The following is a 15,010-nucleotide window of genomic DNA, read 5'->3' on the forward strand; positions in this document are numbered from 1 at the left end:
CTTTCCTGCAGAGCACAGGTAGGGGGTTACTTTACAGGAGAGTAGGTGGCTCCAAACAGCTTCAGCACCATAAAAGTCCCAGCTCACCACAGATGTTGACCTCATGGAGGCTGCATCAAGGAGTCAACCTTCGATCAACCTTTCACTTCTGTATTCTTTAGCACCACCAAGTTCCCTTGGGGATAGGGGAGGGAGTAAGAGCTGAAACACAGGGGAGCACCTTCTGACCTTCCCTAGGGAGTATCAGTGGTTCCGTGATCATTACCAGAGACCTGGCTACCTCTGTAGTGTACTGCTCTGGTTGTCATGGCTACAGGGCAAAGTCCAAGCAGCATTCTGTTATGACCAGAAGAAAAAGCACCTTACAGGCCAGTATCCACAATTAGAGATATTCAAGGGGTGACCCGAGGGGAAGAAGAGAAGGTTGACAAGCTAAAAGGCAACTTTTCTGTGGGGGCATCAGACTGGTCCATCCTGTGAGCAGCTCCAATCTACCTATAGAGCCTGCTCAGAGAAGCATTTTTTTTTTCTTTTCTTATAAAAATGTGTGTGTGTGTGTGTGTGTGTGTGTGTGTGTTTTCATGAATTTATTTGCATTGCAAGTGTATCTGTAGAGGCCAGAAGATGGTACCAGGTCCTCTAGAACTGGAGTTACAGGCATTCCTGAGCTGTTTAATATGGATGTCTGAACCCAGGTCATCTGCAAGAACAGAAAGCAACCTGAGCTGCTGAGCCATCTCTCTAGGGCCCCTCCCTGCCCTCTTTGGACTCTCAACCCAGGTTGGGTCTGGTATTTGCCATCTAGTCAAGGAGTAGGCTTTAAAATCATTGAAATCCTCCTGCCTCAGCTTCATCAATGGTGGGCTTGCAGGCACGAGCAAGTGCATATCTGAATTCCAGAAGCAATTCCTGTTCTACTTTCAAGGTGTTCTGCTACAGAGCGAGGCTTGGTCTCAGCACCAGGTATATAGACTCGTCCTCCAGCCGTCTGCCTTATGGGAGCTCAAGTTCTGATGTGTTTCTACCAATCCCCAGTTCACAGCCTTCCACAGCCTCCATTATCCCCCGTGGCACTTCTCTACCTATTCTTTTTCGTGGATTCTCACATAAAAGTATCAGCCTTTATTTGTTATTATCTGCCGTATCTTCCCCTCCCAACTAGAATGAGGGCAGGGCCTTATGCAGCAGGCACACACTGTGTTTCTCTGACAAGAGTCCTCCCAGAACAAAGGGAAAGCAAGTGGCATAATAGTATCCATGATCATGTGTATGACTCTGCCATGTCCCTGTAAACATAGATCACCCAGGCAAAATGGGTGTTAAAGGGACTGGTACTGGGTACAAAACACACCAAGACCAAGTTCTCAGCACAAAGGAGATTCATTTGCCCCAGAGGGACAAAGGGCAAGGAATAAGAGACAGACAGGAGATAGAGGACAAGGGAGAAGGGGAAGAGAAGAAGGGAGAGGGGCAAGGGGCATTTGACCCAAAGGACAAAGGACTATCTCTGGACAGAGAGGACACAGATGTGGCTCATAGGCAAATGGTCATTTATAAAGGTAAAGGGGAACCCCCCGTGATAGGATGAGGTGCTTGATTTTAATTGGACAAGTTAATTAGGGCAGCCAAAAGCCAACTTTCGACTGCTGGACTTCAATACTTTGATAGCTGGGCTTTGGTGGTCAGCCTCAGGAGGGGGGAGTAGCTAAATAAAGAAATAAACCTTGGTGACTAGCTTTAGGAATGGAATCTAAGAGAGTTTTTTTGTTTTGTTTTGTGTTTTTTGTTTGTTTTTTTGTTTGTTTTTTAGCAAGGCTGAGGGGATAAGTAAAGGGCAGAGTCTACCAGAGCCATGTTTGCCAAGCTGGGACTGTCCAGAGTCCCTTCATGTTACCATACAGGGAACTAAAGAAGGATATAGGAGGTTATGTCCTGCTGTTCTCAGACAGAACTCAGTCTTCAGAAGTGAGTCTGAAAAGCCAGTGCTGGCACAAGTTAACACTGCTTCCTGGCAGAAAGCCTCAGGGTCCGGTCTCTCTGTATGAGAACCCTGTGACATTTCCTTATCAAGTCCCCATACATGTCTTCAATCTGTCTATGGCTTCCACCTGCTACGCTGTTTCTTCCATCTTTGTTCGGTGCCTTGGATCACAGAGCCTACCTCCACTTCCACCATACTGCCTGCCCATAGCCCAGTGATATAAGCCGCTGACCTGACGGCTGACAGAATGGAGCCGCAGATCTGTCAGCTGACCAAAACGGAGCCTGCAGATCTGTCGGCTGACAGCTGACTGAAATGGCGCCGCAGATCTGTCGGCTGAGTAAAGCAGCGCTGCCGCTTTGACTGGCATTCGTGCGTCAGCCACTCTGACGCGGCAATCCAAGATGGCAGCTGCTTAGGCTCTGGTAGTGACTACCAGTGCGCATGCAGTGCACTTTGGAATTTGACTCTAGCCCCTCCCGAACGGGGCATGCAAATGAGGTACCACTAGGGTACCACAAACCTGGCCAATCACCCCCTCCCCGGCGGGGTATGCTGAGGTGTATGCACATGAGGCACTGCAAATTGACCAATCATGCACCTCCATGCACTTTGCCCCGCCCAGGGCTGAGGGTATATAAACAGCCCATTCTGGGCATTCGAGGTCTCTCTCAAAAATCTAAAAGAGCGCTTCCAATAAAGGTTGTTGAGAAGGATCCGGTTTGTCGCGTCTTCCTTGCTGATCTAGCGGGGGCGCGACACAGTACCTGCTCTTAGCTCAAGGGTCTGCTGAAACTGCTTCTGTGAAAACCATCCCTTATCTCCTCAACTTAGGCCTGTCTGTGCTCGCACTCGAACCTCCTGCAGCATGGCTGCTAAAAGTCCCTGGCAGTCCAGAGAGGACAGTGGTGACAGTTACTACTCACTCATTCCCACAGTCTTCGTGCCTGGCAAATGTCAGAAGCTGAGTAAATATTGACCAGTGGGCTGTGGTTACTCCAGAGCTTGGTGCTCCCAGCTTCCTCCCTCAATGTCTGCCCTGCTCTGAAACCTGAATCCATGTAACCCCATCTATTTTCGAACTCACTCGGTAGACCAGACTGACCTTGAACATGGGCGATCCACCTGCCTCTGCCTCCTGAGTGCTGGGATTAAGTCTGTGCACCACCACACCTGGAAGTCCCCCACTCCCAAACTTTTTCATGGCCCCGTTTTTTGCAGTATCGATCCTTTCTATAGAAACGATGATTTTGAGCTTGCCATGGTGGTGCATGGCTTTAATCCCAGCATCGGGGAGGCAGAGGCAGGCAGATCTTTGTGATTTTGAGGCCAGCCTGGTCTACAAAGTGAGTCAAGGACAGCCAGGGCCCTGTTACACGGAGAAACCCCATCTTGAAAAACCAAAATGAGAGTGCATGGGGAAGGAAGAGGAGGAAATGGAGGAGGAGAAAGAAGAAAAATAGGAAGAAGAAGAGGAGGAGGAAGAAGAAGAGGAGGAGGAAGAAGAGGAGGAGGAGGAGGAAGAAGAGGAGGAGGAGGAAGAAGAAGAAGAAGGAGGAGGAGGGGGAGGGGGAGGGGAGGGGAAAGGGGAGGGGAGGGGAGGGGAGGGGGAGGAGGAGGGGGAGGGAGAGCTGTCATTTAGGGGTACAAGAACAAATTCATCCCCTCTGATTGAATACTTACTGAATAAGTTAATTTCTCGTCACTTGCCATCCCTGTCAATAGTTGCCTCCACACTCATCTGTCTGACTCAAGCACTGACTGGCCTCTTCAGCTACACAAGGTACTCAAGTGTGTTAGCAGTGCCTTCTAAGACACTGTCCCTATATGTGCTCATGGGTTACTGTAACAAAATGCCTGAACCAATTAACTCGGAACAAGGAGAAAAAGCTATTGCAGCTACAAAGGGGTTCTAATTCAAGACCAGGTGCCTCTATTGAATAATGGCAATGGTGCACCATAAGATAGTAATGGCCCAGAGGCAAACTGTTTACCTTAGCAGTCAAGAAGCAACAGAAAGAAGGACTCAGAGTCTCATGGTCTTCTCCAAGACTCTTCATTTTTTCCTCAGTCACTTAAAGACCTCCCACAAGGCTCCACCAAAGAAAGGTCCTACCTGGGGGCAACTTTTAAATGCACAGGCATTTGGGAAACATTCAACATAGACCATAGAAGCTCAGCTCCATACCTAAACAGCTTCAGTTTTATCCTGAGAGCTTTAGGCTCAGTCTTAGCACACACCCACCCCACACCCACACTCCCCCAACAGCAGCACACGACCCTACCCTTCCTTTGCTCTGCTTCTCTTTACCTTCCTCAAATTTCAGCTTAGAAGTACGCTGCCACTTCCTGAGAAAATTCTTTCCCAGATGGGGTCAGGTGGATCATATCAGACCAAGAAAGAAAAAGAGCTTTCCTAGCTGCAGTCATTTGAATGTGGAATGTCCCTGCTGGGTTCCTGTGGTGTTGTTTTAAAAGGCAGTGGGACTTTTAAGAGATGGAGTCTCCTTTGAGACAGACCTTGGGGTTTTACAGCCAAGCCTAGCCCAACTTCCTTCTCCCTCTGCTTCTGGACTATAACACAGTGTGTGACCTGCCAGCCTCTTGCTACTACCACTATGTGTGTGTGTGTGACTTCCCTTCTTGCTACCTTCCCTGGTCATGACAGGAGGATCCTTCAAACTAGAAGCCAGAGCAAGCCCTTCTTTCCTTAAACTGTTCCTTGTTGGGTACTTTACCACAGCAGTGAGAAACATAACAGCTACACTAGCTCTCCTCAGGATTCCTTTGTCATACACATACATAAGGCGGGCCCTGATCTTTATACACAACATTGTGTAAGTATCTACCATCAATGTGTCCTTAGGGGTGTGAGAAAGTCAGTCTTTCCTCAAAACCAGGTTAAAGGCAATGTGCTTGCTTCCTTGCTTCCCAAGCTCCAGGTAATCCTTGTACTCCCCCGTAGCCCTGCTTTCCAAATTAGCCTTGTATGAGGCTGGACCTCACCCAGTGAGGAACAGCCGAGCAAGACAGAAGCCATCTTGTCCACACATGCTTGCTATCCTGGTTTGGGTCATGGATCATCCTTCCTGCAAAAAGAAACTGCTTTGCTGGATTAGGTTCGCTTTCTCTGTGTGCCCAGTCTGGGTTCCTTCATTTTCAATATGGGTATCGTAATATCATAGAGAGTTGCTGTCATTGCTGCAATAAAACACCATGACCAAAAGCAATTTGGAGAGGAAAGGGTTGATTGATTGATTGATTGATTGATTGATTTTTAAATATATGAAGTCAGGTTTATTTCAGTGAGGATAGAGAAAGAGGGGAGAGGGAAGAGAAAGAGAGAAAGGGCACATGGAGAGAGAAGAGGAGAAGGAGAGCACACACAAGAGAGAGGAAAGGGCTAATTTTGCTTATGCTTCCATATCATAGTCCACCATTGGGAGAAATCCTGGCAGGAACCTGATCCATGGAGGGGTGCAGCTTACCGGCTTTCTAGTCATGGCTTGCTCAGCCTAACTTCTTATAGCACCCAGGATCACCAGCCCAGGGGTAACACCAACCTTAGTGAGCTGACCCTCCCGTATTACCAATTAACAAAAAAATGCCCCACCGGTTTGTCTACTATAGTGGTGACTTCTCCATTGAAGCTCCCTCCCCTTGGATGACTATAGCTGACAAAAACTAGCCATCACTGCTATTGTTTCCATCTTAGGGAAGAGGAAAGTCAGCTTCTGAGATACTGATGTCACAGAGCCAAGGAGAAAACTAAAGCGAACCCCACACATCACTGAGGAGGACTTCCTGGATCTCATGGATGATTGCATACAGCACATCATGGAGGAGAGGGTGCCAGGAGCAGCTGTGGCTGTGACTGCAAGAGTGCAAGAGGGCTTTGTTCACACTCTTATCTCCTCAGACCAAATAGTAGAAAATGCATGGAAGCAAGGCCAGGAGAGAACTGGATAACCTACTCCCTCTACATAGGTCCTGCCTCCCAAAGGCCCAGCAACTTCCTCCAACAATGCCAGTAGCACTGGAGATCAAATATCCAAACACAAGAACCTAGAAGGAACACTTCCTATTCAAACTACATCAATTTTAAACTCTCAAAACCAATGCTAGGCTTGAAGAAGCACATTTTCCCCCAAAGGCTCTAGCCCATCTGTGGTGGTTTGTATATGCTTGGTCCAGGGAATGGCACTATTAGAAGGTGTGGTCTTGTTGGAGGAAGTGTGTCACTGTGGGTGTGGGCTTTAAGACCCTCATTCTAGCTTCCTGGTAGCCAGTCTTCTCCTAGAGGCCTTCAGATAATGATGGAGAACTCTCATCTCTTCCTGAACCATGCCTGCCTGGAGACTGCCATGCTCCTGTAAGTCAGCCCCAATTAAATATTGTCCTTAGAAGAGTTGTCTGGTCATGGTGTCTGTTCACAGCAATAAAAACCCTAACTAAGACAGAAGTTGGTACCAGGAGTGGGGTATTGCTGTGATAGACCTGACTATGCTTTTGTTTGGAAGAATATAGATTTTTGGACTTTAGATTTGGAAAGCCATGGGATGTTTAAGTGGGGCTTAATGGGCCATTCTAGTAGGAGTATGGAAGTCAGTGGTGTTGAGGGTAATTTGAACTGTTTAGACCTACTGACCCAATAGATTTCAATAGAGAAGAATGTTAGCATGTGGCCTAGAGTCTGTTTTTGCAATAGTTCGGTGAAGAACATGGCTGCTTTTGCCGTTGTTCAGAGTCTGCCTGAGGCTAAGGTGAAAAGGTTTAGATTAATTGCTCTGACAAAAGAAGTGTGAAAATAGCCTGGTATAAATTCTGTTGTGTGATTACTAAAGTTCGATTTTTTAAAAAGATTTATTTATTTTATGTATACGAATGAGTACGCTGTCGCTGTCTTCAGACACACCAGTAGAGGGCATTGGGTTCCATTACAGATGATTGTGAGCCACCACGTTGTTGCTGGGAATTGAACTCAGGACCTCTGGAAAAGCAATTGGTGCTCGTAACCATTGAGCCATCTATGAAGAACATTTTAATGCAAAGGACCAAGCTGTGGAAGAAAAAATATATAAAATGTATGGTAATACAGGGACACCAGGCAGTGAAATGGAGCTGAATCCTATGTTCAAGGAGATAACAGATTAAGAGAGTGGTGATGTTGGAGCAAGACCCCACCCAACTAAGCTTAGGTCCAAACATGGTGGTACACACCTTTAATCCCAGGAGACAGAGGCAAGGAGATCTCTGAGTTCAAGGCCAACCTGGTATAGAGCAAATTCCAAGTAGAGAAAAGTTTAAGTCCATAATCCCAGCATTCAGGAGACAGAGCCATGCACATCTCTGAGTTCAAGGTCAATTTACAGAGTACGTTCCAGGACAGGCAGGCTTAGACAGTGAGGGAGTTGGAAACATAAAGACGGTAATAGAATAAGGGGGTGGGGGAGTCATGTTCCAGCCCCAGCAAGCAGCAGAACTTGGCAGCTTTGGCTGGCCATGTGGCTCTGACTTTAGAGTCAAGGACAGAAGGGACTAATGGGACAATTGATGCTGGTGAGCTGGAGCTAAGAAATTAGTGGTGATTAAGAAGAGACCAGCATCGCTGAGGTAAAATCTTCTGGGAAGTGTTTTCTGAGATCACAGAGAAGCTGTGTTCCAGAGATAGCCAAGGTTGTACATCATGCCTCAGCTAGACTTTGTAATGTATAAGAATCATCCAGGTGGTACTAGTTTTGAAGATATGAAGGGGTATGAAGAACAGCTGAGGCTTGGCACTGTGAGATGCCATAGAAGGCCATTGGTAGAGGTGCAACCTTTGTTGCAGTTGACAGCCTGGAATTGAAAGGGTCATGCAAAGAAGTTGAAGTTTGGCACCATGAAGAGAGACTATGAGAGGCTATTGATGAAGCCTAGTTGCAGCAGAAGATCCCAGCATACTGGAGATATACCATGAAATGACCACCAAGAACAGCAGCAACAGTGGAGTGAGTCGGCCAGACCCTAGAGTGCTACAGAGGGCAGAGCTGAAGAAGTGACCCAAGCCCTTTGGAGGAGCCCAGAAGATGATGTGTGGGTCCCAGACACTGAAACAAGAAGCTGAAACATTGAAGTTGTCTTGGAAACCCCAAGATGTTAGAGATGCCAGAGCCATGGGCTATCTGCTGAGGAAAGATGCTAACAGAAAATGGAACCAGCCCAGGAGAAAGAAGTTTGTTGCAGTCAACAAAGATGAAAAAGGAGTTGGAGATCTGAAGACTGCTTTGACGTCAGACAATGAGATGCAGAGTTTGGAGTTTACCCAGCTGGTTTCCTGTCTTGCTTTGGAGATTACAGCTAAGTGATTGGATGAATCTCAGAAGAGGCTTTGAACTTTTGGACTTTTAACATTGTCGAGACTGTTATAGACTATGGGACTTTTGAAGTTGGATCAAATATATTATGCTATTGCTAGGTATGGCCCCCATAGACTAATGGGTTTGAACAAGCCTATGGGGGCCAGGGAGTGGAATGTGGTGGTTTGAATACGCTTAGCCCAGGAAGTGGCACTATTAGGAGGTGTGGCCTTGTTGGAGGAAGTGTGTCACTGTGGCTTTAAGACCCTTGTCCTAGCTGGCTGGAAGCTAGTCTTCTAGCAACCTTTAGAACAAGATGTAGAACTCTCAGCTCCTCCTGCATCATGCCTTTCTGGATGCTGCCATACTTCTACCTTGAAGATAATGGACTAAACCTCGGAAGCTGTAAGCCATCCCTAATTAAACATTGTCCTTATAAGAGCTGTTTGGGTCATGGTGTCTGTTCACTGCACTAAAATTCTAACTAAGACACCATCTAACCCAGCTCAAGACTGTCTGGAGTTGGCAGCGGAGAGTGAACAACATGGAAATATAAACTCTGGAATGAGGGATTCCATATGGGCTCACAGCCCTAGGTACCACTCAGGACTCAGTGTGGATGCTGTGGGCAGAGAACGTGTGTGGAAGTAGGTGCTCTGGAGGAAAGAACAGGCTTGCCCTCATGAGGTCACTGGCTCCCTGCTGTCTTCATTCTTCACTGCCAAGTTGTCCCTTTGAGATCATATAATGCTCCAAAAGCCAGTCAACGAACATGCATTAAGTACCAGCTGTATTTCCAGAACCTTCCTTGGCAGACTGGGGCCCTGATGGAAAGTGTGGGGCCTGCTCAAACAGCACTTTCAGCAATCAGAATTGACAGCAAATTGCAGCAGCATTTGGACCCCAGTAAGAGACTTACAAGATAAAAAGGACATGACGAGAGAAGACGGCCTGGACCCATAGGTCTTGTTATAATCCTGCCTCTGGCCCAGCCTCTAACCTATTGTTCAGTGGGGCAGTGATTCTCTTGCCTGAACCCGTCTGCCTACCTACAGGCTTTTGCCATCTGATGCCTGAGCAATTAACTGCTTCTTAAACATCTTCAGATGGCAGAGCGCCTGGCAGAGCGCCTGGAAGTCTTGGTCCTTTTTGGAACACACCAGGAACTGCTTGTCTCTGTAGTTCTAATAAACAAATTATGAATAGTTTTGCAAGCAGGAAGCATGACTCCGCGCTGCTCAGATGTATGTGTGTATCGGAATCAGAGCCGCGTACCCACAGATCCAGGGAGGAGAGTGGGCTATTGAACTTGGCATGCCACTAGTTGTTATTAGCATCCTGTTCACTTGTTTCATCTGGGGGAGGGGGTGTGTGAAGAGGGGAAGGTATTATAATAACAAATAAATTGATGCAGGCATCAAAGATATTAGGATATTTGATTGCAGGAAATTTTTAATTGGAGAAGTATACTGGATTTTCGTCTTCGTCTGGGAATTGTGGAAAGACACCTGTCATATCTGTTTTGTCGCTGTGATAAAACACTCCAGCCAAAAGCAATTAGGGGAGGAAGGAATTTACTTTAACTTACACTCCCAGGTCACAGTCCGTCACTGTGGGAGGACAAGGCAGGGACCACAGGTGACTGCCGACTGCTGGCTCACTCTCTGACTTGCCGTCTGGCTCATGATTAGCTAGCATCCTTATATAGCCCAGGGCCACATGTCTAGGGATGATGCTTCTCACGGTGAATGAGGCCCACCTACATCAATTAATAATCAAAAATTTCCCACAGATATGCCCACAGGTCCATCTGACCAGCAACTCCCCAACCACGTTGACAATTTAAACCGACTAGGACAATGTCCATTATTTGATTTTAATGCTCTAGCCATCCCTCCTCTAGGGACAAATCTGAAAGCCACTCACTATGACACTCTCACTAGTCACCGGGACAACCAGGCAGAACAGTAAAGACCATAAAGGCCACACTGCATTTGGAAGGAGGCTCCCTACACTTCCTGATGCCCTGTAGCTTCCTCTGCTGGGGATGCAGAGTAAATAAGCCCACTCAGGACCATCTGACTTTAGAAACTTAGAGGCATTCAGGGTCTCCCACCACATAAGTCAGGGGCAGCGACTATCTTCCTTCAGGGAGACCTACACTCTGAAGGTGACCAGTTCTTGCCAGCAACTTCATAGTGTCATGTTCTGCTACTATAATAAAATGCCCAACAAAAGCAACTTAAGGGGGAAAGTGTTGTAATAATTATTTAAAAACGGCCACCTGTCAAACTGACTGTCTGGGCTGCAGCATCTCTGCCTAGATCAGACGCCATGTTCCAAGGCCATGAGGCCATGTGCGCACTGCAGCTAGATATGGCCAGCTAGAGAAACCAGCATGGGAGATGGCTCTGCCAGTCTTCCACACTGTCTCTGCAAGGCTGGGCATTGCCCAGACTATCCCGCCAACCACACGGGCTCGGTACAGATGAGACTCTAATGCTTAGATTATCCAAAGGCTTTATATATTTGGTAATGATCAATAACAAGATGCCCATACAATCAGAAGTGTGACCCAATACCCAACCTAGATATATCAGCTACCTTTGACTGCTACAGACAAGCAACCATCAGCCTCCATGTTCTCCTCTCTCTCCTCTCCTCCCTTAGCTCCTCCTCTCCCTTTTCCTCTTCCTCCCTTACTCCTCCCACCTTAGCTCCTCCTACAGGAAAGGATTCATTTTAGTTGACAGTTCCATATTCCAGTCCATCACTGCAGGGGAGTCAAGGTGGCAGGAACTTGAAGCAGCTAGTCGCATCACACCCATAGTCAAGACCAGACATCAATGAATGAACACATGCAACACTAACTAGTCCTCAGCTTGGTTTTTCCAACACACTCCAGAATCCTCAGCCCATGGAACAGCACCACAGACAATGGGCTGGTCTTCCCATACCAATGACATAATTAAGACTATACCTCATGGATGCTCTCAGAGGTCTTTCTCTCAGGTGATTCTAGATTGTGTTGATTTGACAATTAAAACCAACCATCACATCTTTCCAGCCCCACACTCCAGTCTGTGCTGCTTGAAGGGAATGATGATCTAATTTTAAAACAGCATAGTTCTCTACTCTCCCCCCAGACCTCACCTGTGCTGAAAAAGACCAACACTTTTTAACAAGCAGTATTTCAAGAAGAAATGAAGGAATCTGCCTCCCAAGGGATTCTGGCCAAGCATAAAATCCAGGCAGATACCTGCTGTGAATTCAAACTCTCCTGCAGATATCAGATACTGTGTGAGCCACTAGATGCTATGGCTTTGCTAAGAGACACAGAAAGCAGTGGTGCATCATAGAAGGACAGCCTGATCCTCAGGAGCCTTCCTGATCAAACTACTCTCAGGAATCCAGCCACAACCCAAGTCCCACCCCTAAATACTTCAGTGAAGGACAAAGCAGCCCGCCATTCTGTAGCTACTTGTTTCTGTCACCTCTCCTGTCTAGTCACCTCCAGTAGATCCCTGTACTTCCCTCCTCTGCCCCCAGGATTTTCGGTGGCTTTGGCTTTTAGGTCAGAGCCCTAATATTCTTTCCTCTTATTGTTCTTCTATAGAAAGCTTTTGAATCATTTAAGTAGCTTGCCTAGTGTCCAATAAACCCCCTGTCAACAACCCCCGGGTACCAGAGAGAAGATGAAGATGCTTTGATTAGGTTTTTGTTTTTACTTTTGAGATGAGGACTCCTGTATCTTAGACTAGCTTCAAACTGCTCTGTAGCTTAGAATGTCCCTGTGCCCCCACCTGAGAGCACAGGTGTGCACCACCACATTTGATATTTCTGTGATGCTGGAGGCTGAACCCAGGCCTTGGACTTGCTAAGCAAGCACTCTACTGAGTTCCAAGTTAGGTATTAATATTTAGTACTTACTAAACCACACCTCCCTACACAATCTGTTGGTTTCTGTCCCAGACCAGTGATAGATACTGATAGGGCTGGGGGCACAGGCAGAATGCGTGTCCTTAAAGGGTGTGTAGGGATGAGCAGTGATGAGTTTGGTTCTGAGCATGCTCGACTTGAGGCTGAAGAACCCTAATAGAAATCTGACTCAGGTCTAGGACTCACGGACGGAGAGCTCTGAACTGGAAACAGATGCCGTGTAATTTATATTCACCTTGTGGCTGAAATGAATTTGTTCTTCAAGAGCCCATTTAAACAGGTAGAGACATGAGATCTTAGAGTCACCACCACAACCTTGGTAAGGAGCTTATCTCTCTTTTTCTGCTTTATATTTTCATCTCCCATTATTACAGACTGATATTGCTCCCCAATTTTTTAACTACTGAAGATCAAACCACATATGTGAGTGTTTAGAGACAGAGCCTTTTGTCCTAAGGATAGGACCGTTATCTAATAGGACCAGCATCATAGCATCATAGAAGGAGTGAGAGACACATGAGATGTACACATACAGATGTGGGGAGCAGGAAAGGGAGCAGACAGGGACAGAGAGATGAGGCCATGAGAGGACACAGTCACATGGCAGCCATCCACAAGCCAAGGAGAGATGGCACGGGAGAAACCCAGGCAACCAAGACTCTGATCTTGGACTTACAACCTCCAGACTGTGAGAAAACAAAACGTTCTTGGTAAGGGTGCCCAAGTGGGGCCTTTTGTTAAGTCAGCACCAGACTGCTACACTTACTCAAGGACAAGAGGAGTGATTCTCCCATCCACTCCTCATGGTGTGCTGAGTTACTGAACAGTCACAAAAACATCTCTTTTGCTCTAGCACTAAGTAGAGTCAATCCAGCCGGAAAACTAGAGATTTTCTCTGCTCATGCTTCCCTAAATTACTGGGGGTACAGGAAACAAAACCATGCAAGGAGATGTCTTAGTAGGTCAGAGCCCATGTTCTGTAAGCACGAGGACCTGAGCTCATCTCTAACACTCAAATAAAATAATCCAGTCACGCCTATTCATGCCTGTACCTCCAGCACTATCAGACTAGGACCGGCAGATTTTGAGAATTCACTGGCTAGCCAGCCTGACCCAAAAGGCAAGCTATGGTTTAGATGAGGAGGCTGTCTCAAGGCAGTAAAGTGGACAGGGGGAGAGAAAGGTTCTCAGAGCCCTGCACTACTGACTTCTGCATGAGCATGCTTGTATTCTTTCATCAGCTCTCTCTCTCTCTCTCTCTCTCTCTCTCTCTCTCTCTCTCTCACTAAAAAAGCATGTAGTTAATACAAATTTAACAAATTAACACAGGGAGCTTTATAATTTAGAAGCAGAAGATCTTTCTCTTCAAGCTAGCAACGGAACAGCCGTTATACTCAACTGTACAGAAAACCACAGATAGATTCAAAAAAAAAAAAAAAAAATCCCCTAAATTAAAAATAATCCAGTATTTCCTCAGACCAAAGTGCTACAGAATAATATTGATGTCAAAACCAGAAAACAAAGGAATCGGCTACCCAAAATTGTGATAATTTGGAAACAAAACTGAACAAACAGGAAATTTTCTCTGGGGGGGGGTGTTGGAAAGTGGGGAGTCCAGCATGAATTAAAGAAAGAAAAATTCACAGCCTTAAATACTTAGTAAACTGAGTTAAGCACCCAAATGAAGACGTTACTAACATAGTAAATAAACTTAAGGAAAGCACAAGGACAGAATTAATTGTGATCAAAAGCGGCAGATGTACATCAGTCAAGCCAGAGAACAGAAGCTAGATTATGGTACCGGAGTGAGCTGAGGTGAGAGGGAGTGTAGACGGGGAGTGAAAACAAGCTTGCAAAAAAAACAAGCCTGGCTGTGAAAGACACAGGGTGGTAGCTAAAAGTGGATGAGGTTTTGACAGAGAAACACTAAATATTTTGACAGGAGAGGGAAAAGCAAGGACGGGTGCCAAAACAAGTCAAATGTACGAGGAGACGCAGGAAGCAGCATTCACAGTTGGAAATGGTGTTTTTCCTCAAAGTGGGGATGGAAGGGGCAGGTGTTTAAGGTGTGAGCTGAGAAACACCCCCCTTGCCCCATAGCAAGGGAGGGGCAAGGAGATACAGCTCAGCCCTCTGTATCTAGACCTGTAGGTGTTAGAGACATTCGCAGCAGAAGGCGTTGGACTGAACATGTGCAGACCTCTCTCCATGTCAGTACATCCTAGACAGTAACTATCTGTATAGCATGCCGCATATCACTGTATGCGCTATGGAGTGTGTCCCACTCGTCCCTAGCTCCTGTGCCCTCTGGATGTCTTGGACATTTCCTGTGGATGTAACAGCACATCCTCCCTCATGTGTCATTCTCCTTGTGTGCATCTCTGTGTTTCAGTCTCTTGCTTCTATCCAGAAATCCGTGATACAGGGTTGGACCCACCCTAATGCCCTTGTTTAATTGCCCCTGTAAAGGTCACATTCTGTTTGTTTGTTTGTTTTTTGTTTTGTTTTTCGAGACAGGGTTTCCCTGGCTGTTCTGGAACTCACTCTGTAGACCAGGCTGGCCTCGAACTCAGAAATCCGCCTGCCTCTGCCTCCCAAGCACTGGGATTAAAGGCATGCGCCACCGCTGGCCGGCTGAAGGTCACATTCTGAAGCAGGAGGCTAAAACTTAACAAATCATTTTAGAAGGAAGTAACTTAATCTGCAACCTCGTGGTGTTTTGGCGGTTTTGCAAGTGTGCACGCCCATGTGT

Source organism: Arvicanthis niloticus, chromosome 26, assembly GCF_011762505.2.
Source record: "Arvicanthis niloticus isolate mArvNil1 chromosome 26, mArvNil1.pat.X, whole genome shotgun sequence".
Lineage (NCBI taxonomy): Eukaryota > Metazoa > Chordata > Mammalia > Rodentia > Muridae > Arvicanthis > Arvicanthis niloticus.